A 24,166-nucleotide genomic window follows, 5' to 3' on the forward strand; every position below is an offset into this window, starting at 1 on the left:
ATACTTATATGCTGGACATTGAGCTGCCCTGTAAAGAACATACACTTTCACATTTGCTCACTAAAGCAAGTCCTGAGCAAAGCCTTTGTGCAAACAACAGTTAGAGAGCATTGCAAAGTGAAGCCAAGAGCAGAGAGCGCAAACAAACAGAACTTTTGATCATTTGACATGACATTTGATCTGACTAAGCAGTCTGGCCAGCCTGCTGACGGCCTGGGGACAAGTGAAAGCCCTCGTTAAAGAGAATGACACATTTTGTCTGCAGAACTTCAGCATGATCAAGAAATTCCCTTCTTCCTTTCCTATTTTCCTTTTTTAATCAATGGATGATCAAAGCCTCCACCCCTTTTCGTGTGCCATGAGAGGGGTGCTTGAACATTTGCCAAAAGCCCTTTGACTAATGTACACCCAGCTCACCTGAGAGTTAGCTTGCAGCTGATGGAGTTTGCTTGCTTCAAAGCAAGGAAAGCCTCTTGAGACTGTAAAACCAAAAAATATTAATATTTCATTTTACCAGCTGCCAGGTTTGCCTGTAGTATGGAATTTCATTAGCTCATTTATTGCACAAAGATGGGATAAGGTGAAATACTAGTTATTAAAAAAACCATAAAGAAGGTATCTCAGGGGGGGCTACAGTAGTCAGTCACAGGTGATGATGACTCAGTAAGACATTGCTGTGTTTTGTAGCCAACATGTTGTTTCACATTCTTCTCCTTGTCATCTGGGATTTGAATTATCTGGAATTAAAAATAGGACTGCTTTTAACTTAAAAAAGAATTAGAATACTAATCTAGTTTATTTTGGATTTTTATTACAGAAAGGCATGAGGCCATGATGACACCATTGTTCATTTTGCTAGTGAAACATGGGTGGGAGAGGCAGATGCCACCTGCAAAGCAGTGCTGGTTGCAGGCAGCTCAGCACTCAGGTTTTCAGTGCCCCTCTGCTGTGGTTCATTCTTGCCTCCTACCTGCTGGCTGAGACATCCATGTGATGGGAACATACCCCAGCTCAGCTGAGGGCTGCTAGCTGCACTAGCTGCTCTGCTGGGTGATTTAGCAACACTCCCATTTACCCCTGTTTTCCATGCTTTTGGAATGGTTTTAGAGTGCTGAGTTCTATGTGTGTGAAACTTATTTCATCTGGATGAATTTAGAGCTGAGACACCCTCCAGGAGTGCAGCTACTGTTCTCCAAATGCCTGTGGGCATTCAGGGCACAAGGTCCAGCTGGGCACACATACAGGCAAAGCCTCCTGACAGTCTTCCGTAAAATTAGGATGATGCCAGTAATATATCAATGCTAGGCGCTTAATGAAATGTTAATACATATGTAAATGTCAGCACCCTGTGTTTTCAGTCCTGCATGCTACAGGTATGGGTCCCCCAGAGTGCCACTGTCCTCTCCCTTGCCAACGGGCACTCCCCAGCACCCTCAATGCTCTCAGGAATGGTGCTTTGTCTGGCCTGGGCAGAGGTGGTGATGCTGGTTGGGCAGCTTCTAATTGTGTCAAACCGAGCCATGTCACAATATTTCATGTGCCTTTCATATATCTCTTTTCTGTGTGACCCCTTCATATCAGAAGTCATGCATGGTTGCTGCTTAATCTGACTGATGGTCATCTCCCACTTCAACACCATCAGCTGGGGCCTGATGGCATCATCCTCTTTCAGATGATCAATGTGGACAAATGCCTTTGAGGCAGTATTCTGTATTTGTTGTACATACACACTGCACACACTCACATTTGTATCCTAATGTGTGGTGTTTTCCAGACCATTGCTGAGCATCCCCTAAGGCGCTCAGGCATTAGGCACAAGGCACAACCAAAAACATGGGAACATTGTAAAAGGAAATGTTCAGGTATAACCCTGCAACAAGAGAAATAGAAAGCAATGCACCTCTGAAGACAAAACTGCTCACTATTTTGCAGCCATCTCGAGGGCTAGAAAATAAAATGTATTGCACCGTGGGACGCTGCAGTTCTGCTGTAGGATTTCCTCTTCTCCTTTCTATTCTGAAACCTGGAAAGACAAATTAAAGTAATCAAAGCATTTCACTGGGAAAAGGAAAAGCAATGGAAATTAAACCTGGAGGGCCAGCTTCTGAACACCGCATTAACTGTAGTAGGTCTTCAGTTATTCAGCTCCCTGTCTGCAAAAGGGCTACCCCCAAGCCACAACAGCCAGCAGAGAGGTCCCAGCCTTCCTACCATTGAGTTCAGGGCACTGACTGCAAGAACTGCTGACAATAACCCAGTATTTCCAACAACTTCTCAGCCAGGAAAGCTGGAAAACAGGAGTTCTCAGGTCTACCCCAGGAGCTGGTGCATTTTCAATTAGGCTGAAATCCATTGATGTCCCACCAACGTTTCACCAGAAATATAAGGAAACAGATATTTCCACGAACCACTTTACCTTGGAATTGTGTCCCATCCAAAACAAGTACTTCCCAACAAAATTCACTATTTCTATTCCAATGCAGGTCAGCTCCTAATATGCTTTAGCAATGTGCGTGTCAATCTTGTATCTGAGAGTAAAAGGCAACAGGAACAAAGTCATGATTAATTCCTGTAATCAACTGGACCTGTTTGGTAATTTATTTTTATTTATTATATTAACTGACTCTTATAATATGCATCCTTCCTGGGAGGAAAAGACCCAGATTACAAGTATTTTTAATTTGTTCGTGAAACACTGTCTGAAAGATAAACCTGTTCTAAACCCAAATTCTACTGTCTCCAACCTACTGCATATCTGGCTTATTTGAGATGTTAACAGCTCCAGAGGTCCCTTGTTTATATGTTTTTCAGAGATGTGGGGTAACATGCATCCCTCACGTTTCAGATTTCAAGAATGGCTTTTGCACTATTACCTATGCGATAAGATTGAAGAGAGAAGGGATATCAGAGGTAAGAGTCCCATCTATTGGCCGGAGGAGGAACATGATAACTAAATGCTTTCTGAATCTTGAAAATTTTCTATCTACTATGAAAAATTACAAGTAAAGAAAAATTACCAGGAAAAATAAATGCTAATAATGGATATTAGTGAAGGCAGAAAATAAATTCTTCTTTTAGAGAGGAAAGAAAATAGTTCTCCCTATTATTTGGGAGAACTAAAAAGGAAAGAAAATATAATGAAAAAGTAGCTAAAATACGCTACAGCATAAGTGCAATAGTTAAGTGGCTTTACCTACAAATCAGCAGGTGCCAGACCTGAGTTAAAGAGCTTTTTATCCTTGCTTTCAAAGGAGCGGCATTGTGCCCTTGAAGTAGTGCTGATCTGTCCCTAGCCTGTCATTTTTTTACAGTTGGCAGCACTGATCACTAGCTGAAGGGCCACCCTCATGTTATTCTCTGCTCTTTCCTTGTACACAAAAGAGTCCAGATTCTGTCCTATGAGTGAAAGACTTATCTCAGGTCCAGGTAGGTAAAGGCTGCCTCAGGAAGAAGCTGTTGCAAGAGGAATCAACCACTGTTTAGACTTTTAAACACAATTATGCTTTTGCTCCTGCACTTCCTGTCACAGCCTGCTGGTTTCTGTCCTGCTCTCCCAGTACTCAAACCCCTTCCCACAGGGACAATGAACTGGTGATTAAACATCACCATTACAAAATCTGACCTTGTTGGTGCAAGGATTTATGTCCTCATGATCTATTAAAAAGACATACTTGATAGTAAAAGTACTTTAATCTCAAAATGCTTTATTACTATATCCTGTTTCTCTGTTTGTCACTCTAGAGGTGAGCTTCAGCTTCTAGACACATATGTGTTTAAATATAGGATGTACATGTCAGCCAGGCATCTAAACTCTCGGTCCAGTCAGTGGACAGCATGTCATGTATGGGTGCCTAATGAAGCTTGGGATCTCATCAGCTACAGGTCCTGCACTGTCCTCCTGCCTGCCCCATGCTGAAGTCTTCAGTAGTTCAGGGCATCTCAAATAGCACTAAACATTGATGCTTGGGGAATGGCAGCAGTCTCTAGCTCACAGACACTTGCAACCAGAGATCTGGAGCTGGGAGTGCCTGGTCCAGAATTTATTCCATCCTAGGTGATCTCTAAGGATTGAACAGTGCTGAGCTGTTCCAGCCCCCGTTCAGCAGATGCTAGAGGTGCAGAGTTTTACTCTGGATATTTTCACTCAAAATCCTGTCTTGGATCAACTCATATCCAGAATTCCTCTGCTAGCAACCTTAACATGAAATTTAGGTTGCAGTACGTATTCACTGCCAGGAGACAACGCTATCCACAGCAACCTGGGATATCGTCTCCTGAAATGTAATTTTGCTAGCTGCACACTAAGAGTTGCAGCAAGGGCAGGGTGAAAGGGATACCTGCTTCAGGTAACTTCTGAGGGTTTCAGGGGCTCCAAATAGGTGTTGTGCCTCTGCATCCCTCTGCCAGCAGCTACTGCCATCATCCACAAAGAGGGGCTATGGGACAGTGGGAGAGGGTGGGAGGTTAATGGGAACCTTACCTGCACTGGGGTAGTGGATGATGATGATCCCAGTGTGTCACTTCATCTTGCCGTATACCACTGGAATTTCATGTTTTAATAACAGCAGTAGGGCTGCTCAGCCCTGACAGGGCATGGCCACTGAGAAATCTCACTGAGTTAATGACTAATCCTGCTTCTCCAGTGCAGCACTGGTTAGCAGGACCTTTCTCAGTCCCCTAGTGATTCTAATGCTTACATCCCAAAACAAAGGAGAGATATTTTCTTTTTCAATTGAGAGAAGCATTATTGATTCAGCATAGTAATTGCTGTATTCAGTAATTTTTCAACATTATATTTGCAAGGCTAAAAAGTAAAAGTAAAGCAATAAGGAGGACGGAATCTTTGTTGCCTTTATTTTGATTGTGTTTGCAGTTGGGATCATTTCTCAGGAAACTCTTTCTAGAGGAACAGTCACTTTTAAATAACTCCTAATTGTTTTTCTCAAGTTTCAATTCAGAGACATGGTCTGTTGTATAAACAACAGGTCTAGCACTATCTCATCACTCTTATACTTAGGAGATTTGCTTTCAATAGCCTGTTAAGTGACACAACCAAAATCTGTCAGTCCATATTTTCTGAAGCGTAGGACAGAGACAAATGTTTGTTTTACCTGAAAATGTCTTAATTTGGGAATGTGTAAAATTGCTCTTCTTTAGCAGACCACTGATAGGTTTGGATTTGAGCAACAATTTCCTGGGATTTTTTTTCTTTTTAGTGTGTGTGTTGAAAACCACCACCAGCAACACAGGTGACAGCAACTTTTTAATTCTGAGCCAAACCACATAGTGCCTGGAAACCTGGACTTCTGCAAAGCATTTGATGCTGACCTGCACAGTATCCTTGTCTCTAAAATGTAGATAATTAGATTTGACAGGTGGACCAGGTGGTAGATAAGGAACTGGTGGGAAGTCACACTCATATGGTGGCAGTCAATGGCTCATGATCTGGGTGGAAACCAGTGATGAGTGGTGCCCCTCAGGAGTTGGTACTGGGACCAGTATTATTTAACCTCTTTGTCAGGGATTTAGTAGACACTCAGCCAGCTTGTGGATGACGCCAACCTGAGAGGTATGGTTGATACTCTAGAGGGAGAGGATGCCATCCAGAGGGATCTTGACAGGCTTGAGAGGTGGGCTTGGGTGAAGCTCATAAAGTTTGACAAGGCTGAGTGCAAGGCCCTGCACCTTGGTGGTGCAAGGGCATCACCTGTGGGAATAGTCCCCAATATCAATACAAACTGAGGGATTCATTGATTGGGAGCATCTCTGAGGAGAAAGACTTTGGAGTGTTGATTGACGGGAAGCTCCACATGACCTATAAATCTGTGCTGCAGCCAGAAAGCCACAGGTAAACTTGGATGCATCAAAAACACGTGGCCAGTAGGTCGAGGCAGGTGATTCTCTCTCTCTACGCTGCTCTCGAAACCCCACCTGGAGTGCTGTGTCCAGTTATGGGGTCCTCAGCACAAGAAGGATGTGGACCTGCTGGAGCAAGTCCAGAGGAGGGTCACAAAGATGATCAGAGGGCTGGAACACCTCTCCTATGAAGACAGGCTGAGAGAGTTGGGGTCATTCAGACTGGAGAAGAAAAGGCTGCAGGTAAACCTTAAAGCAGCTTTTCAGTACTTAAAGGGAGCCTATGGGAAAGATTGGGAGGAACTCTTCATTGGGGAGTGTAGTGATAGGACAAGAAGTAATGGTTTTAAACTTGAAGAGAGTTGGTTTAGCTTAGGTATAAGGAAGAAATTCTTTGCTGTGAGGGTGATGAGGGACTGGAACAGGTTGCTCAGAGAAGTTGTAGATGCCCCATCTCTGGAAGTATTCAAGGCCGGTCTGGATGGGGCTTTGATCAATCTGGTCTCATGGAATTTCTCCCTGCATGGCAGGGGGATTGGAACTAGATGATCTTTAAAATCCTTTGCAGCACAAACAAATTCTGAGTCTATAAAACTGTCTCCTACCACTCACTCCCTCAGGATGGTGTAGGAACTGTGCTTCATGCTCCAGTCAAAAGTTCTTCCTCTGTTTTGGTGTGGCTCTTCAGAAAGTTTTTTGTGTCAGAACACAAGAGCAAATATACTGAATCAATCTAAAGCCAGAACTGGATATCTAGGCAAAACCACAAGAACGGAACCTAGAGGTCTTCTCCAGTCATTTGCAGCTCATGAGCTTCACAAGTCCCGTGATCTGTGTGCATTTTAGGAAACCCCAGAGAATTTTTCTTCCATTAATTTGTCAAATCAACCCTTAACACACACATAAACTCTTAGCATCTGCAACAGCCTGTTGCAAGAACTGCACATAAAACTCTACTTCCAGTATGCTTTAAGAATATCTTACCTTTACTGCAACTTTTGATATTTTAAATAGTTCAAGTGGTTGGATGTCTTGAAAGCAAAGGACCTGTATTCTAAATTATCTTCAATATTCTACTAAAAAGCCAGAGTAAAGGAGAGTTACTTATTCTTAAAATTGTTGAGTTTTTTATTTTGTTTTATGAAATGAGACTATACCAAATGGAAGCAGTTGAGCACACAAAGGTGTGGACATAAAACTGAAGTAGTGCATGTGTATGCCCTGCTCTCCTTACATCCCGGTGAAAGCTCTGGGGATGAATTGCAGTTCACAGCAATTACCATGATGTACTCTGGCATCTCCTTTTCACCTTTCTGATCAAAAATAATTTGCAAAAAAGCAAATATGAAAAGAGAATGGAAGTAGGAGAAAACCAAAGTCTCTGAAGTTCCCTGCTCAAGCTGCCTCACAGACCAGCCACACTGGGAACCATCATGCCTGTGGTGGAGAGAGATAATAAGGTAAATATTGCAGTTAAACACACTGAATAAATATCAAAGTTTGCTGTAACTTGGCTACCTCTCACAGACCATCTCACAGATCACAGCCATGTCTCTGTCTTGCTGAGAGCAATGCTTGTTTTAGGCATGGTCAAGAGGAGCAACTGATGCAGGTGTACTGCCACCATCGGCCACCTGCATCCATAACTCCTGTTTTACACAGGTGGTCTGTACTGCCACAGAGCCCAGATACACAATGTGGAGGAAGATTAAAACCCCCTTTTTGTTCTTTTCTACTCATGAGCACCAAAGCAGGAAAGGGCAGAGACTAACACTCACCTAAGCAGTAAACTTGGTCACAAAAACGCAGCTGTAACATTTTGTATCTTAGAAGTTGCTGATTCACAAAAATATGAACATCTCGTTGTGATGATGAAAAAAAATCTCCAAACCCTAAAATACTTTCTTTTTGAAAAATTGTGAAACAGGGCTAGCAGCAGCCTGTTTAATACTATTCAGTACAGTGGTGCTCAAAACAGGAGGTTCTGCATTATGGATCACTGATACCTTCATAAGCAGCAAGGAACAAAACGTTTTTAAAGGTAATGTAGCAGAAATGTGTATGCAGAATAATGCTTTTAAGGGATCTAAATATGTATGTAAACAATGGTTTGACCTCTATTTTTCCATGAAAATTGCCACAGCTGTTTTCTTCAGAAGGCTTATTAAAATTGCATCTTTCTTGGAGAAAGATTATATTTGCTCTTATCCTGATCATATGATATCAGGTGATGTAAATTGATACAAAATCCAATGTTTGGATCAATACAGTGATAATAACACTAGGGGAACTGAAAAAATGGATAAAAGCATCACTCTCCACAGAAATGTTGATTCACTGACCATCTGTCTTGCTTCAGCTAAGTGCTTCACCACTTTAGTTTGGCATTAGACAAGTCAGTCAATAAATTAAATAACTGAAGTCATACTATAATTCTTGGCTACCCTGCTCTACTTTTTTTAAGCTGTCAATATCTAAAATGTCACATGTATTCCTTTTATGGGCATATAGTGACTTTGTGCCAAGTCCTGCCTACTCATCCTAAGCCTGAACACAGATATGTAACTAGCAATTATAGTCTTGGTTTACTAGTCACCCAAACTGCAATAAGAACTCTTCAGTTTTAATATGTGCATTAAATATATTTCTATTTATTTGCTTACCTACTTATATGAACACAGTCTGCACTATACATACTGAGATAAAGTTGTTAGCAAGACACAAATTCACTTGGCGTGTTAAAGCACTGTGCACATATTCTGCACTCAGAAACAGAAGAAAGAGAACACATTTAGAACTTCAAAATATCACAATAAAAGGTTCATTTTTACAGGCCATTAGGACTCTGTTAGTCTCATCTATTCATTTTCAGACTGCCCTCAGACTGAAAAGTGAGTATCTAAGAGGATGTTTTATTAGACTAAAAATCCTTACCAACCAACCAACCAACCAGCCAAAAACACAAAGAAAAACAAAACAAACAAACAAAAAACCCAACCAAAAATCAACCCAACAAAGAGATTGTGATGGGTGCCTGTCACACAATTGGAAGCTTGAGAAGAAGCTCAGAAGGATTTTCATTTTTTTTTGGACAAATTTAAAGCACAAACTGCAGAGAGCAACATCTAGAAATATTTTAGTGATGTGACAAAGCATATTTATTGATTTTAGAGTAAGAGTAGCTGTTGACATTCGATACTCTCATTGTCTGCATAAAGAAGCTATACCTAAATAGGAGAAAAAAAATTATGTTATTTCCTAGATGACAACATTTCCATGTTGATCACTTAAATAACACCAGATGCTGAAATAAACATTTAAAAGCTGTCTACTGGAGACATCAAAGTCTGAGGCTCCAGGACAGCAAAGAAAATAAGCAGCTGATTAATAAGGTAGTATAGTTTAAACCTTCTGATCATTAATAAGACATACAGGCCTGCGCCTGGTGGGTTCTAAATGTGCTCCTGCAGTTCATCACACACTTAAAGCCCTTGTTTGGCAAAGCATGGGATGACCCTCCCCAGGAAACTTACTCAACCTATGCCAGAGTCCTTGCTGTCAGTGCTGTTCAAATCTCAGCCAGATTTAAACCAGCCCTGTGAGCATGGGCTGTATCCTCATGTGGTGTGCACCCATATGAGTGGGCTTTAAGGCAAACTTGTTAACAGATGGACAGAATATGTTGAGTGTTACCCAAGAGTGACTGTGGCAAGATCCCAGAGACCAGGAATGAGGCAAAATGCTCAAAGAAGCTGGTAGTACATATAGGCAACAGGAATCCTTGCAGCAGTGTGAGTCAATGCAAAGATGTTCTGGAAAGTAGTGCTGTTTTAGTGCCTAATCATTCTTGTGAAAGGTAAGCATGACATCTCTTGGGTGGAATAAATTTGTCCCTCTAGACTAGAAGAAGGACCTACATCTCCTTTTGAAGCCCAAGAATCCTCCTGTTGGAACAGCTCTGCTCACAGGCTGAGTCCTACATTCCTCAAAATGGGATAAATGCTGTGCTGGATAAAACATCAATGGGCCCAGGGACTGAGCACTCCTCTTGTTCTGCAGAAACAGTGTTTGTAGGAAGAAGAGGTAGAAGATTCTTTTTTAAATTTTTTTTAAATAAGAGAACATATCAATAGATGAGTAAAAAGTTGGGGGCAAATAAACTTTCAAAATCATATTTCAAGATAACATGGAAAAACATCCAGAAACTTACAGAGCTTTTTGCAGAAACAAGGATTATGATTCAGCGTCAGGCAAAAAAAAGCTTGGTGGCTTCCCTGTAAAAATATTTTAAATCCCACACTAACATGACAATTTTTTTTTACATTTAACTGCTAAACAATTTTTTATTTCTACCTTTGGTAGCCATAATAATTCATATAGGGTTATTCCCATGTAAGGGCTTTCTGGGTTTATGGTAGAATATTCAAGTGCCTCAGTATTTATGTTACATCTGTGTTTAGAGAAAAGTAGGTGTTCAGAAAAAATTGCAAATAAACTCTCCACTCTCCCAAACACCTCCCCCCTCCCCCCCCCCCCCCCCCAGGGCGTTACTTCCAGATGTGACAGCTGTTCTGAAACCAGCGCTGGCAGACTGACACCTGGTGGTAGCTCTGGTAGCTCTGCAAGCCTCTGGATTTGCTTATTTTTTGTGAAATTTTTGATTTGATTAGCTTTATTTTATTTTTTGAGGAGTGCTTGGAACCAAAGTTGATGTAAGGAACAGTATTTTTACTAGAACTTCAAAAGTAGGAAGCCTTGAAAATACAAGGAGGTTAATTATACAACTGGATGTCAGTCTGGGAAAGAAATACTAGGTAACTGCTCTCATGCTTACAGGTGCTGACAAAATATCTTTAAATGACTGAAAAATAGTTTAATCTTAACAAATTGTAAAATATCACGTATGTAGTTTTAATATTTCCTAAATCCACAGCTTTTGATTATAAAATCTACAGTCTGCAAGTAGGAGTCTGTATGATCTTTTCTGTGTTCAGAGCATGGTATTTTAATCCTGTAGACCTCATGACTGCAAACACCATGTTGTATTTTGGGAATTTGCAAACCATTTCTTGCCCTTGTCCACAGCATCTATGCAGTTGTGATTACCTAACTTTTGGGGCAGACCCTGCCCATTGCCAGCCACACAGCACAGTGTATTTGCCCACTGGCTTCCCATATGGCCCAGCACAGCAACCATAACATCATGCTTATTTGTATCAGATCATGCATTTCATTATCTATGGATATATGTTTCTCTCCATAGATACTAAGCCATTCTTCTGCCTGCTGCCACCCAAATTTAATCTGCTGCTCCACTTCAAGTTCATGCTTAAATACTGTAGAGAATTGGGACTTTATATTTCTTACTTTTGAAAATGCAAAAAGAATATAAGTAATTATTGCTCTCAGTACAGCATAAACATATTTGTTCACAATTCCTTTAATTTCTAAGAGATTTTCAATTTTCATTATTATTCATTGTCTCAACAGTTTTGTCTTTATTAGGCATTCATAAAAAATACTTCATTATCATCTATAAAGCACAGTTCATTAGCATGGCTGCACTGTGAAGTCAGTTGTTTCTTCATTAGCAACAACTACTCAGAAATTCAGGCTTTTGATGCTTGTTTGAATTACTTGTATCTTTTCATTTCCTTGGTTGTGTTTCTGAAAGATTTCATTTTTTCTACAGCTATTTACATTTATGAATATCCTTGTAAGTCCTGCACTTTTAATTTGTGTTGTATTTTGCTTGCAACTACATTAGTTGTTCATAAAAATGCATCAGCATAGAGTTTATTCATAGGCTTCATCCTACATTTTTGAGTGCTAATCTATTAACTCTCTCTATTCCTTTAGGCAGGAATGAAAACATTTGTCCTCCAGCATAGTCCAGAGAAGAAGGTATAATTTTGAAAGACCCACACTTTCACTGGCCTTCACTTGGATGCCTGGTAACACCTATATCAAAAACTACATGTGTGTAGGGTGTGTGAGACACAGAGGTGTCATTTTGCAAATATAATCAAATTAATCAAACCAAATGACTGCAGAATGATTAAAAGCTTATTTTTCTTTTCTTGAGTGTTGCCTTTCACCTTGCCAGATGGCGACCCATACATACTTTCCCTCCTAGACCACTGGCCTTCCCTCCAGGCTGTGGTACCCAGATGCTCCTCCTACTTCATGGTCAGTGGGAGTTGGAGATGACCTCTGGTGCCCAAAAGGACCCTCTAGTGCCAAAGAGGACGCCCAGCATGATCTGCTGCACCATCGAACTGCCTTGGCCCCCAACAGCTCTGACCTGCCTCAGTCTTGGCCTCCAACTTGCCAGCCACATTCTACTTTAATAATTCTACTTTAATTTGCTTATGAATAAAACAAATATTTTTCTGATTGTAAATCCCTGATGACACTGACTGTAAACAGGTTCCTTTCAAGAGCTGCTGCCCTCAGGAAAAAGGTCTAAGAAATGTTGCTGAGTGTATTTTCTGTTTCCAAGTGTATTTTTCTTTTTATTCCATCACTCTTTTGGTATTTTTAAAGGTTTTTTCTGAAATGGAGTACATTTCTTATGGGACAGATGGTTCAAAAATTTTAGAATTACATAAACCAGGGAGGACAGATTTGTTGAACCTTCCCTCTATATGCATCTCACTCCTTATAAAGAACCTGAGTACAGTTACAGCTCACACACACACTCCTGGGTGCAAGATTGCTCTTCTTTTCTCTATACTCCATACAAATTTAATTCTCTATACTCCATACAAATTTAAAATACATGCTTGAAGCCAAGAACAGCCAAGGCTGGTGTCCTATGTCTTCTGCTTATATTTAATATGAGGTAATATGCCTACATTCATTACAATGCAATCAACCTCCACACAAACAGTTAAAATGAAATAAAAGCCCTCTACTTTCACCACAAACTCAGGCCAAGGTAAAAAACCCAAAGCCAGCTGTCCAGCTTTCAAGAAGAGCTCACTCTCTGGATAGAAAGAGAGAAACTTTGTTGACATGGAAACCTGTAATTTCAATATATATCTATAATTGACAGATAAAATAGCAAGATGAGAGAGAACTTAAAAAGTCATGATCAACTACAGTTATGAGACAATTTTTAATACCCAAATAATAGAGGTGAAAAAATTAAAACTGTGACAAGGGAATTGTTAAAACAAATTGTTGTTCCAGTCTGTTGTTAGAGGGCTCAATAGGAACATGAGAAATGAAACAACAGTAATCTGATGCTGGAGCATGTTTCTGTATCTGTACTCTGTTGCTGCTATAAAAAAAGCCCTTCTTGTGGATTTCATCTATGCATATTCAAATGAGAACTGCTGTCCTTAAAAATTTCAACCAGAATAGATGGCAGAGAGGGAAAGAGGTGCAGAGAGACAAAAGATACAGCCACAATGCAAATGCAGAGGGTGCACAACCACAGTCATATCTGATGACACAGGCAGACACTAAATAGCTTCAATTTGGGAACAATCCTTGGGACAAGATGCTGGTAACCACCTTTAGTCATCAGACAAATCCGTACCGGAGAGGATCTGGATTAAGCAGAGGGAATGAAACTTTCTGGACATTGCTGTTCATGGTAGGCAGAATTCTTCCACTGTGGCTTTTTTTCTCTTTCTGGAGCATTTCAAAGCTAGCAACCTGCAAGTTATCGTATAGGATGCTTAGACACATTGTATGTCTTGTTAGTTCAGGTTTTGATAACAGCTCAACACTAGATCTTATTTCCTTGTAGAGAAATCTCTAAATAAATATGTGGCCCATCATCAATCCAAAAATAGAAGGGCAGAAATCACTAGAACAAGTTAATATTTTCACTTTCAGAAGTGACAGGCTCATTAACTCTAAAGAGAAAATAGTTGTTACACTGTTGTCTTTTCTTAATATTCGCACTTAAAATAATTTCTGTCCTTGCTTTCAGCTGTTCCACTAAAAGATCTGGGCATGCATCATCCTTCACAGATAGACAAGCATTGTTATATGGATGAAGGCAGAGATCTAATTAACTTTTCCATGTCCCATCTGAAATTAGGAGGTGGAGTTCACAGCTGGCTTCATTTACTGTTACAAATATCTGTAGTGCAAGGTCATTTGTATTTCTCCCCTTGCCAAGTCTGGGGGGAGCTGGTGATGAAAAAAATAATAAAAAGGAAAAGAAACCATTAATTTGTATGTAAATAAAGTAAGCATAATAAAGAGTAGCTGAAGTTACCACCTGCTGCACAGCTTCTTCACAGAAATATAGTAGATGTATGGGGGTAATCTTGGTGTTTGATGGTTATTAGTCTATTCATTTTTCCAAAAGTCAATGAAAATTTGAGGCGCTTTAAAAGTTGCAGTAATCATTTATTTTTTTTATCCATTATGTGGATACTAGTGAGAGCTAAGGGAGAAGAAAAAGATATATGTCCGAGATCACTTTAAGTATAATAAACCCCAAGAGTTAAATGACAAACCCTATTTTATTTCACATATTTTCATTTTTAACTGTGCCTTTTTAATATTCTTCCTTTTTTATTTTGTAAAATACAAAGGACCAGAAGCTCCCTCACTGGGAAAAAAATAAGTATTTTGTAACTGGGCTGCTGATCTCCTCATCATTATTTTTATGGGCCTTGGAAAACTGCGAAAGAAAACAGATAAAATTGTGAAAAAAATAAAATAACTGCCTTCCTTCCTCTCTGTGCAACTGCTGATCATAAGGAAAGAAAGGCACAACTTGAAGCATATCTTCTCCTCTTCCCCAGCTCATTACAGACCCGCAGGTGTGAATCCCTGGGCAAGACTGCAGACAATGTCAGATTTCTAAGTGTGGAGGGTGTTTTTAACACAAGTCTTACATTAGAAGAAGTAAAACCTTGGGGCATAAGTACATCATTCTCTTTCATATCATTTAAGCTAGCTGAATGCTTCTTAGTGTTCAGTAAACATAAATGTATTTTGCCCCAGAGCCAGAACATGCTACAAAGAAGTATTGTTCTCCTTAGGATGAAAACTTAGAATGTATTTCAAAGTCTGCCTTAGACAGACAGTCTGTTTAATTGGCAGAACCTACGAGAAGCCTGGGCACTTTTCCGCTTTGTCATGTGCAAGTTTTCTAATTGTGCAGCCATAGAGACTGTGGTCACTTCAACCACAAGTTCCACATACTATGGAAAGGTTGTACTCATTAAGTTGGCTGTGGCTGGGTGACAGAAGTGGGAATGGGATCAGGAGGAGAAGAGCACTGGCCCCATGCTCCATGCTGGGCTTATTAACCTCTCACTCTGTGTATTCATCTTCCCACTTAGGCACCAGCCTAAGCATCAAAAATGGCTCATTTGAGCTAAAGAGGTCAGAATACAATGAGACACATCCGAGGCTATAACCTGAGATAGTTACAGCTTCCTCTGTGGTCATTAGCTGTATCTTCAGTTAATGAACCTTAGCCAATCACCATGCCTTCAGGTGTTTTAAAGCCAATGCGACAGCTATGGGCAAGCATGAACAACATTGCATGACTTCTGCAAAAAATGAGCAGTATTGACACACCACAAGCACAAATGTGATCAAATCCTCTAATCTGTGTTGACTTCATCTCCTTTTTCACTGACATGACAGTGATTCGTATGCTGTGCCATTGGGACTCCAATAACTGGAACAGGCATGGACATGAATAGATATCAGGGCCTGAACTACAGTACCTGGCTCAGACAATCTCTCTCAGAGGTAAGCAAAATGAAATACCATGTTGCTCTTCTTTTCTCATGTAGACAAACTCCTCCTAATGAAAATGCTGAACTTCACTGTCTTTCAGGCAGTATATCTGAAGCCGCCCCACTGCTGATTATATGGGTCTGAAAGGGTGTTTTGGGAAGTCTGGTGAATTTAGTCAGAGGATGAAATATGCTGAAAACAAGTTAAAAAATGCCCCTCTTTTTTTCTTCAGAGCTATTTTTATTCTGTGTATATTTCAATGCAATAAACATCTCAGAAAAACATCCTTTATATTTTTCCTCTTATCAAAATAATTCCCTTTGGCCCTCATAGAAGAGTTCTGGAAAATGTATTCAGAGCCTGATCACATTTTCCATCCCTTTTATATTCTTTTAATTAACAAAAGTAGGATTGTAGATGCCTTAGGAGTTGGATTCTGCTTATTCTCACTAATTTCTGAGCCATATTACTGTGTCGCCTACTGATCCCAAGGACATCTGATACTGGAGCTGCACAGCCTATAGGACAGCCCACAGGTGGGGTGGCAATCCTTTCCTCTTGGAAGTCACTCGAAGCAAATCACAGATCCTCCCCATGACAAGTTCAACGGACAAAGGGTACAATAAAGAAGTATACGACCCAAACATGGGTTTTGCTTAGGCAAAAATACATTAAAATCTTTCCATGATCCATCCATCCAGTGATGTCCTTTCTGTCATATGGTTTTTCACACAGATTTTTAGCTGTCAGCCTGGGTGCATATCACCAAGCCTTGATGCAAACCTCTTCATTTAGAATCAGACAGAAAGCACTTTGCCTGAAAGGGGTTATCTGAGGTGCCTTTTCTCTTAAACACCCATCTTAGGAGCCATTTCAGAGGGAGTTTTCATATACAGATTTGGAGTTTGATGAATTAATCTCTGAACTAGTCAGCAGACATTTCTCCTAGTTAGCAGACCAGACATTTCTCCTTGGCATTTGAATTATATTTCCATCTCCTTATTGTTTCATTTTTCATGCAGCGTTTCAGCATAATCAGTTTTATTTGTTTATTCGTTTTTATGCTAGTTTATACAGAATTCTCTAAGTCCTCTTTCTGTGTTGGTGAAATACTGAGCAGGTGCAGATGTGGCCCATCTGTGAAACGGTCATTTATTTATATGAGGTAGACGGAGAGGAAGAAGGAAAAATAGTACTGTTTGCCTTCTTTCTACAAGGAGCAGATAGAGAGAATAAAGAAGAGGAAAGTTTTGGCTGTAGCTGGGATTGGAAGTCATGGATTTGGGCATGTGTCATTCTGAACATGTGATAGTCATGTTTTGACATTTTCTGATTTTGACAAAAAAGGTCTAAATTTTGCTGTTCCAAGTACTCCTTCAGAGTGACAAAGAAACACTATATTGAAAACTGTATTGAAAACTCATTTATTTTTAGTTGTCACAGTGGCTGTGCAGAGGGCTGAGCTCCCAAATAACCATGTGCATTCAGAGAACTGCTTCTCCTTTTCTGTGAAAACACAAAATCAGAACTGTGCAGCAAAGGCACTAAGGATAAAAGTGTTTGCTAATGGTAAGAGGCCACATGTTCCTACCGTGGCCCTTTTCAGGAAGCACATAGACAAAATTTGCAGCTTGTCATTCCCAGCAGGATTGTATATGCATGTTTTGCACATTTCATCCCAGAACGTACATTGAAACGGGCTTGATGCTTTGCTCATCTGCAACTGCTGCATCAGTTCACGATGTGAAGAAGCACAGAGGCACTCTGGCAGATGGGTCTAAGCACGACCATGCCAGAAAATCAGCATCTGAAATAGGTTTGAATAAGACGCGTAGATAATGTGAAGGCCAATACAAGCCTTTTGGAATCCCCTGCTCAATTAGCTTTGAAAGCAAAAGCTGCTAAGATATGCTCTGTCCTCAAGTATCTAATGCAATTCAGCCAATTCCAGTACTTTCAAGGTTTTCTGTAGCACAGAAAGATCCTGTTGATAAACTCCTTAGTTAAACTTTGGTTTTAACTACAGTGGTGTTCAGTTAATTCAGCCACATAACATCTGTGTAACTTAGGCAATTTAGCAAACTTTTAGTAAACGCTGGGTGCTGTTTTGTTTTTTTGACTTGGCTCTTTGTATATGTCCCTGGTTGCCAGAATAAATGAACCTTGATACAAAAAACTCTTTAAAATTTACCTTAAGAGAGAGTTCAAGTACTGGGTGGGGTCTCTGAAGAATTTAAAACCATCTGAGGGCCGTAACTTAGAAATGAATAAACAACTTACCCAGCTATGGAAAGTAATTTTTATCTGCGACAAATTTGTCTTCCTTCTTTTTACAAAATGAAAAGAGTGCTTTTTCACAATTTTCTACGATAAAAATGTTTCTCCTCCTAAAAAAGACTTTTAACTTAGCTGTAGATTTTGCCAGAAGAAATATATATATATATATAACTTATGTAACTTCTGCTGATTATATTCAGATCTTAATTTCATAAAGAAAGTTTTTTGTAATGCATCAGCAGGTTAATCTGTATTAGCTGAAAAATGTTTTACAGTGGAAATAAGTATATATTACATATTGGGGGTGCCAGTGGATGCAAAATTGGACATGAGCTGCCCATGTGCAAACTGAAAGCTACGTGTATCCTGGGCTGCCTCAAAAGCAGCATGGCCAACAGGTTGAGGGAGGTGATTCTCTCCCTCTGCTCTGCACTGGTGAGACCTCACCTGGAGTACTGCATCTAGCTCTGGGGTCCCCAGCACAGGAAGGACATCAATCTGTTGGAGCAAGTCCAGAGAAGGGACACAAAGATGATCAGAGAGCTGCAGCACCTCTCCTATGAAGACAGGCTAAGAGAGCTGAGGTTGTTCAGCCTGGAAACGGCTCCAGGAAGACCTTGTAGCAGCCTTCCTGTACCTACAGGAAAGTTGGAGAGAGACTTTTTACAAGGGCATACAGTGATAGGACAAGAGGTAGTGGCTTTAAACTAATTTTTTTTTACAAGTGTGATAAAACATTGGAATAGGTTGCCAGAGATGTGGTGGATGGCCCACCCCTGAAAGTGTTCAAGGTCAGGCTGGATGGGGCTTTGTAACCTGATCTGATTGAAGATGTCTCTGCTCATTGCAGGGGGGTTGGAACTAGATGACTTTCAAAAGTCCCTTCCAACTCAAACTATTCTATAATTCTATACATTCTTCTTTAAAAAAAATATTTCTATCTGGAAGAATCAAAACAGGAAGCTGGAACTACTATTGATTCCTTTTTGCAATGACAGTAAAGTGTGCATTTGGATACCAAGTCACAAGTCTGAAGGTTTTCAGGAGAGATGGAAAGAATATTCTCTTGGCATCAATGGCATTACATATAAATCATGTCTCATATCTGACTTTAATAGAAGAATTTCATTACCAATTAATTTTTTTAAGGCACCATTTCATTTTTTTTGTCAGTGAATTATCTATTACTCACTTGAAGTCATTACATTTTTCAGGGAAAATCTATTTATAAGTACTCATGAAGCAAACTAATTGAAAACATAATTAAATAGAGGCCAGAATCTTAAATAAATGACAGATGCTTTCTCCATAGATTAAGCCCATTAAGCAGGCAACGCTTCTCACATAACTTTTCCAAATAGTCCTATATTACCATTTTGCCCTTGACACTGACTACTGAAACCATGTCATCCTCCGAGAAAAAATAGTATTTCAGTCCTGCTTGGGGGCAAGAGGAGAGTCCATGTTTACTGCGGCTGGCACTGGCCCCTGGCCATTGTGGAGGTCTGCTGTCCCTTGCCAGTCTCAGCCAGTGCCAGTGGGGCACTGGCCCTGGCACTGGCTCACACAAGTCACTGCACAATTTTAGGATGCAATGTTAAAGTCTTCCTGCCATCAGTTTTCTTCTGGTTATCCTCTGCTTAAAATATTTTTAAATGGCAGAGTTCCTTGAGAGGGACTGGGAATAAGAAAACTCCTCCTCCATCCCTGGGAGCAGGCTTGCCGTGGTGGCAACAGAGTTTGCTCCAGATGGCATGCTGGGGTTGGCATGTCCCACAGGAGGAGCAGCATTTAAGGAGATGATGGATGGGAGTAACAGATTCAAGGAGATGAAGGCTGGGAAACTCAATCCCTACAGATACAGTTCTGGGGTGGTGCTGTGCGGGATCCTGCTTTCCTCACAGAGGCTCCCTGGATTGCGCAGCTCCATCCTCCCTGTTGGCCCATGCCATGCCAAGCTGCTCAGCTGCCTGCCCACCTCTCAGCTTAGCAGTGTAATGACTGGTATATAGTATTTTCTAGAATAAATACTAAAAATAAATAGCATTCACTAATAAATGTAAAATTTAACTAATTAATATACTGATTAATATGTTTAATTAATTAATATATTAACTAATAAATTTAGTATTTTCAGCATCTCTCTTTATTTGCTTCATTTCCCAATATTTTCATTGCCTGTACACATTGCCTGAATATTTAAGTAAGGAAAAAAAGGCTGTTTCTAATAGGGTTAACTTTTTTAAACCAGCTAGTACCAAAGCCCATCATCAGCTTCCTCAACCTGCTGCCATTCAGGGCTGCTGAGCTGTGACAGCACCTATTAACTTCAGGCCTAAATGTGGTGATATTGCCCAACACGCTGTACATATCTCTCAAATCTCTGTTGAGAAAAGCTTTTCCATAAATGACATAGTGATGATGCCTCACCAGCTACTTACTCCAGAGCTGGGCATCAAGTCCATGGACCCTACATCTGCTGCTGCTGCAGTGGTGTCCCAGAACATTTGTGTGAAGACTACATGGGTTACTGTGCAGTAGCTGAAGAGTAACATGGTCATAATGTCACCTCACTCCAGTGTGATTTTCTAAATTATATCCCCTTTGATATTTGCATGTGTATAATCAAAAAGGCAGAAATAATTGTAGCATGTGTTCAAAATGGCACTGCCATCTAGCATTCCCCATATCTTCAGCTGGTCTATTATTTTTTGCTCCTTATAATCTTATGATAAAGAATTCTCTTCCTCTCTAGTTAATCCAACATGAATTGTCTATGACTAGTGTTGAACAATATTGTGGGTTTCCTCTCCACCTCAGATTCTCCCTGCTTAGCACCATACCTCCTATATACAGCCCACAGGACAGTGCTGTGTGTGCTGCACCCCCTTCTCAGCACACAGCACAGGGTGCTCCTCACTGCACCCACTTCTGCTCCTGGCAGGAGCTAAGGCTATTATCACACAGTAAGATCAGAGTGAAGCCCACCAGGCACAACAGGACAGTAGAGCCCAGATGAAGCCAGCTGAAACCCTCCCAAAATACCAGTACTTATTGACTGACTGTAGATATGAGGAGGTTCTCACAGGCATGGGGAAAAAAGGCTTAGAGACAGAACTTGAGGCTGTGTGTGCCTTTTTACAAGAAAGTCAATCTCTGATGTTATTGTAGAGATCTTAGGAAGAGAGCCCTATTTCAGAACGCCTATGGAAAAAAAGATGGAAGTTTAAAAGTAAGCTATTAATTCTCAAATGTGTCAGTATTGAAAAAAGAGCAAGCAGACCAAATAATCTCTTTACTTTGTAAAAGCAACCTCTAATTTTCCTGTGATGCCTTGGGATTAGTTCACAGCACAGACATCACCCTTGAAAAAATGCAAGTCACCCTGTGACCAATAGGCATCCTCTTATTCCAGGAAGATCTTGCTTTGCCCTTTTCAGTAGCAAGCTTATCAGTGGAATAAATGTTCAGGCAATGGATGGATTTGGGGATTAGAAGAAAGGTTGACTCGTGACAAAAGTACTACTGTTTGGACATTTCTATTGCTCAGAATGAATGTCAGCAGTACATGTTCAGCTATTCATTCAGAGCACCCAGTAACTGAAAATAAAATCTTCCACTGTGAAAAACATACACTAGTCATTCCTGAATTAGTAGCTGGCAATAACAACACTAGCAGATGTTTGGGGTTTTTTTTTAAATGCCATTCTATCTTTTGCCTGATTAATTTGCTACCTATAAAAATGTCAACATGAAATCTTCTGGACTAGAGAACTCCCACACATTCCAATACTAAACAGTAGTGATGACATATCTTCTTTGATGGAATAATACTCTTTTACATATCATTGGCATAAATGTCATTGTAAAGGCTTAATGAGGATGAGGACAAGCACATCAATATCAAAACATGCTTGAATCATTGGTTACTTAACAAACAGGAAATATGTAGATTTAGGCATATAACTCAATGGCTGCAGTGAAATAACTGAATTTATATTAATACAGACATGTTAAACTTGAATTCTACATTTGCTGTTAGTCATTTATTTGGGCTTTTTTATCCTGATTTGTCTCCATTACACTAAATAAATTACAACCAGAAATCCACACACCGGTAGCATTGCATAAAGATTACAAAAGCCAACTTACTGTACCTAAATTGCTAGTGGCATTGGAATGATCACATAACATTAAAACATGCATTTGCACTTAATTCCTCCCATTTTAGAGGAAAAGAAAAGCAAAATAGGATGATCTTTTGTGAGATGTGCTACAGGTCTGGAAGTCAAATGCAGAGAGAAGTGAGGAAAACATGACAGTCTGAGTAAGGGTGGGAAGAAAATTTCTGTCTACATCATATTGATCCTTTCAGCAATCACATGAATTGCTTCCTTCTTCTCTTGTTCCCACCCTTCCCTTTTCCCATCACCTCATTTCTGTCTAGCTGAGGTGTCTCCAACTAACATAATTCCAGACTTTGCCCTAGGTGAACTTCTGTGCCATCAGTTAAGCCCCACTGAGGTTTTCAAAGCCACAAATTTTGGATCACCATTGCCAAAGATCCAATGGCCTTTCTCCTTTCCCGTAAGAAAACATGGTTTCTCCTAGTCATGCAGATGGAGGGAACGACATTCCTCTACATCATGTAAAGTTTCTCTTGGCTATTCAATGCATCTTGTCCAACTGGGATTTTTTCCCAGTCCTTTGCAACACTGATAATGCCTGGAGACCTTCACATCTGGCTCCTGTCTGACCTCAACAACCCATGTTGTGCTAGAGGGTCATGCCCTATTATGGGTAAAAAATAAGACAGTGATTACTTATTCCCATTTTAAAATTCCATGCTGTGGTATGTCCAGTGAGTGCTCTAAATGCTGTTGACAAGAATTTAAAAGCATAAGAAAAAATGTTTCATCCAAACAAAACAACAGCAACAGATCTTTTTCACAGCTGTTCAAACCTTCAGCTAGACTAATTCCACTCTCTTAGGCCTTGGTCTTTCACTGCATCAGCCCATCAAGTTGCGCAATAATTTCTGAGCACGAGTTTTGATTTCTCCCTATCTTATAAGGTAATAATTTAGAAATCTTGAAGGAAAAAGAGACTTCTGCGTTGCAAGGAGAGCATGAGCATGTTCAGGCACTCAGTCACAATGGCAGGGGATGCTATCAAGGCCCCAGGCATGTCTTGCATCACTGGTTAAATTCGTCTTTTGGTTTTACAGCCTCCAAATTTCCTCCAGCTCTTCAGACAATGATAATCATTTTGACATAATTGCAAGAACTTGCTTTTACCTTAAACAAAAGATCTCTCATTGGAAGGTAATCTTCTGGCTACTTAAATCTGTTTTCTAAACTGACACTGGAATTATTTATCAAATCAAGGCAGGCTTTCTGGGTGGGATTCAGTTGCCAGACATGGATGTCTAGTGCCATTTTAGATGCTTTAGGGTGTTACACCTGGCTGTTGCTCTAGACACTTGGGGTTTTGCTGTCACATCTCCTAGTTGGTATCTAAACCAATTCTAGAAGTCTGTATTTACATACCTGAATGATTCATTCTGTCCTTTCCTGTAACATCATCTTCAAAGATATCTGAACATCACTGTAAAGTTATTTTAACTCTGTATCTCTGTACGGCTGTTCTTTTTCTTCTGCTCTGCACAGTATTGATCTATTTTATTTTCAGCATGCCTCTCTGTGAAGGGTAAAAACCTGGTTAGAGTTCTTGAGTGGAACTCTAGCTGGAGAATGGTTACAATTTCCCTTCTTTATAAAATATATTCACTTTAACAACATCAAACACAGGGGTCCCTTCATAAAAAAACCTATTTATCATTAAACATCATAAAATCTATTTAAAATAACTTCTAAAGTGTCTAAGAGGCTTGAAAGAATCATAGTCTACCACCTACCTAAATATATGATGAATATTCCTGTAAGTTTCTACAGAGTTATTTTCTGAAACCCCAATTATTCCACCAAATTCTTGACATCTCATGCTTCTAAAGAAGCATGGTCCAAAATGAAGAATTCAAGCACCGTGGCTTAATTTTACATTGTAGTTTTTTCAAACAATATTCTGATAACCTCATGGCCTCAAGATCAGCTTTACTTAAACACATTTTTCCACAATAGCAAATGAATTTATTCTCAAAACAAGAATGGAAAGACATAACACAGAGTAGACTGGCAGAATAGAACTATGTAACAACTTACCTACCTCTGCTTTCTAGTTATGAAGCATTATTTGCGAAGTTAAATTCAACATCTGAAAGTAAGGCTATTTTCTCTGGTAACTGGTGTTAGAA

General features: G+C 40.0%; 1 long non-coding RNA gene across 1 annotated transcript; it reads right to left on the reverse strand.

Annotated features, from left to right (window-relative positions):
- Positions 1 to 557: 557 nt before the first annotated feature.
- LOC135416266 (uncharacterized) lies at positions 558 to 24,166 on the reverse strand. The gene is made up of 4 exons (XR_010431522.1): positions 24,079 to 24,166; positions 23,403 to 23,553; positions 1,923 to 2,023; positions 558 to 758 (listed from the first exon to the last, which is right to left on the reverse strand). It is a non-coding gene; the product is annotated as an uncharacterized LOC135416266 (long non-coding RNA).

This window comes from Pseudopipra pipra, chromosome 1 (assembly GCF_036250125.1).
Source record: "Pseudopipra pipra isolate bDixPip1 chromosome 1, bDixPip1.hap1, whole genome shotgun sequence".
In the NCBI taxonomy this organism is placed as follows: Eukaryota; Metazoa; Chordata; class Aves; order Passeriformes; family Pipridae; genus Pseudopipra; species Pseudopipra pipra.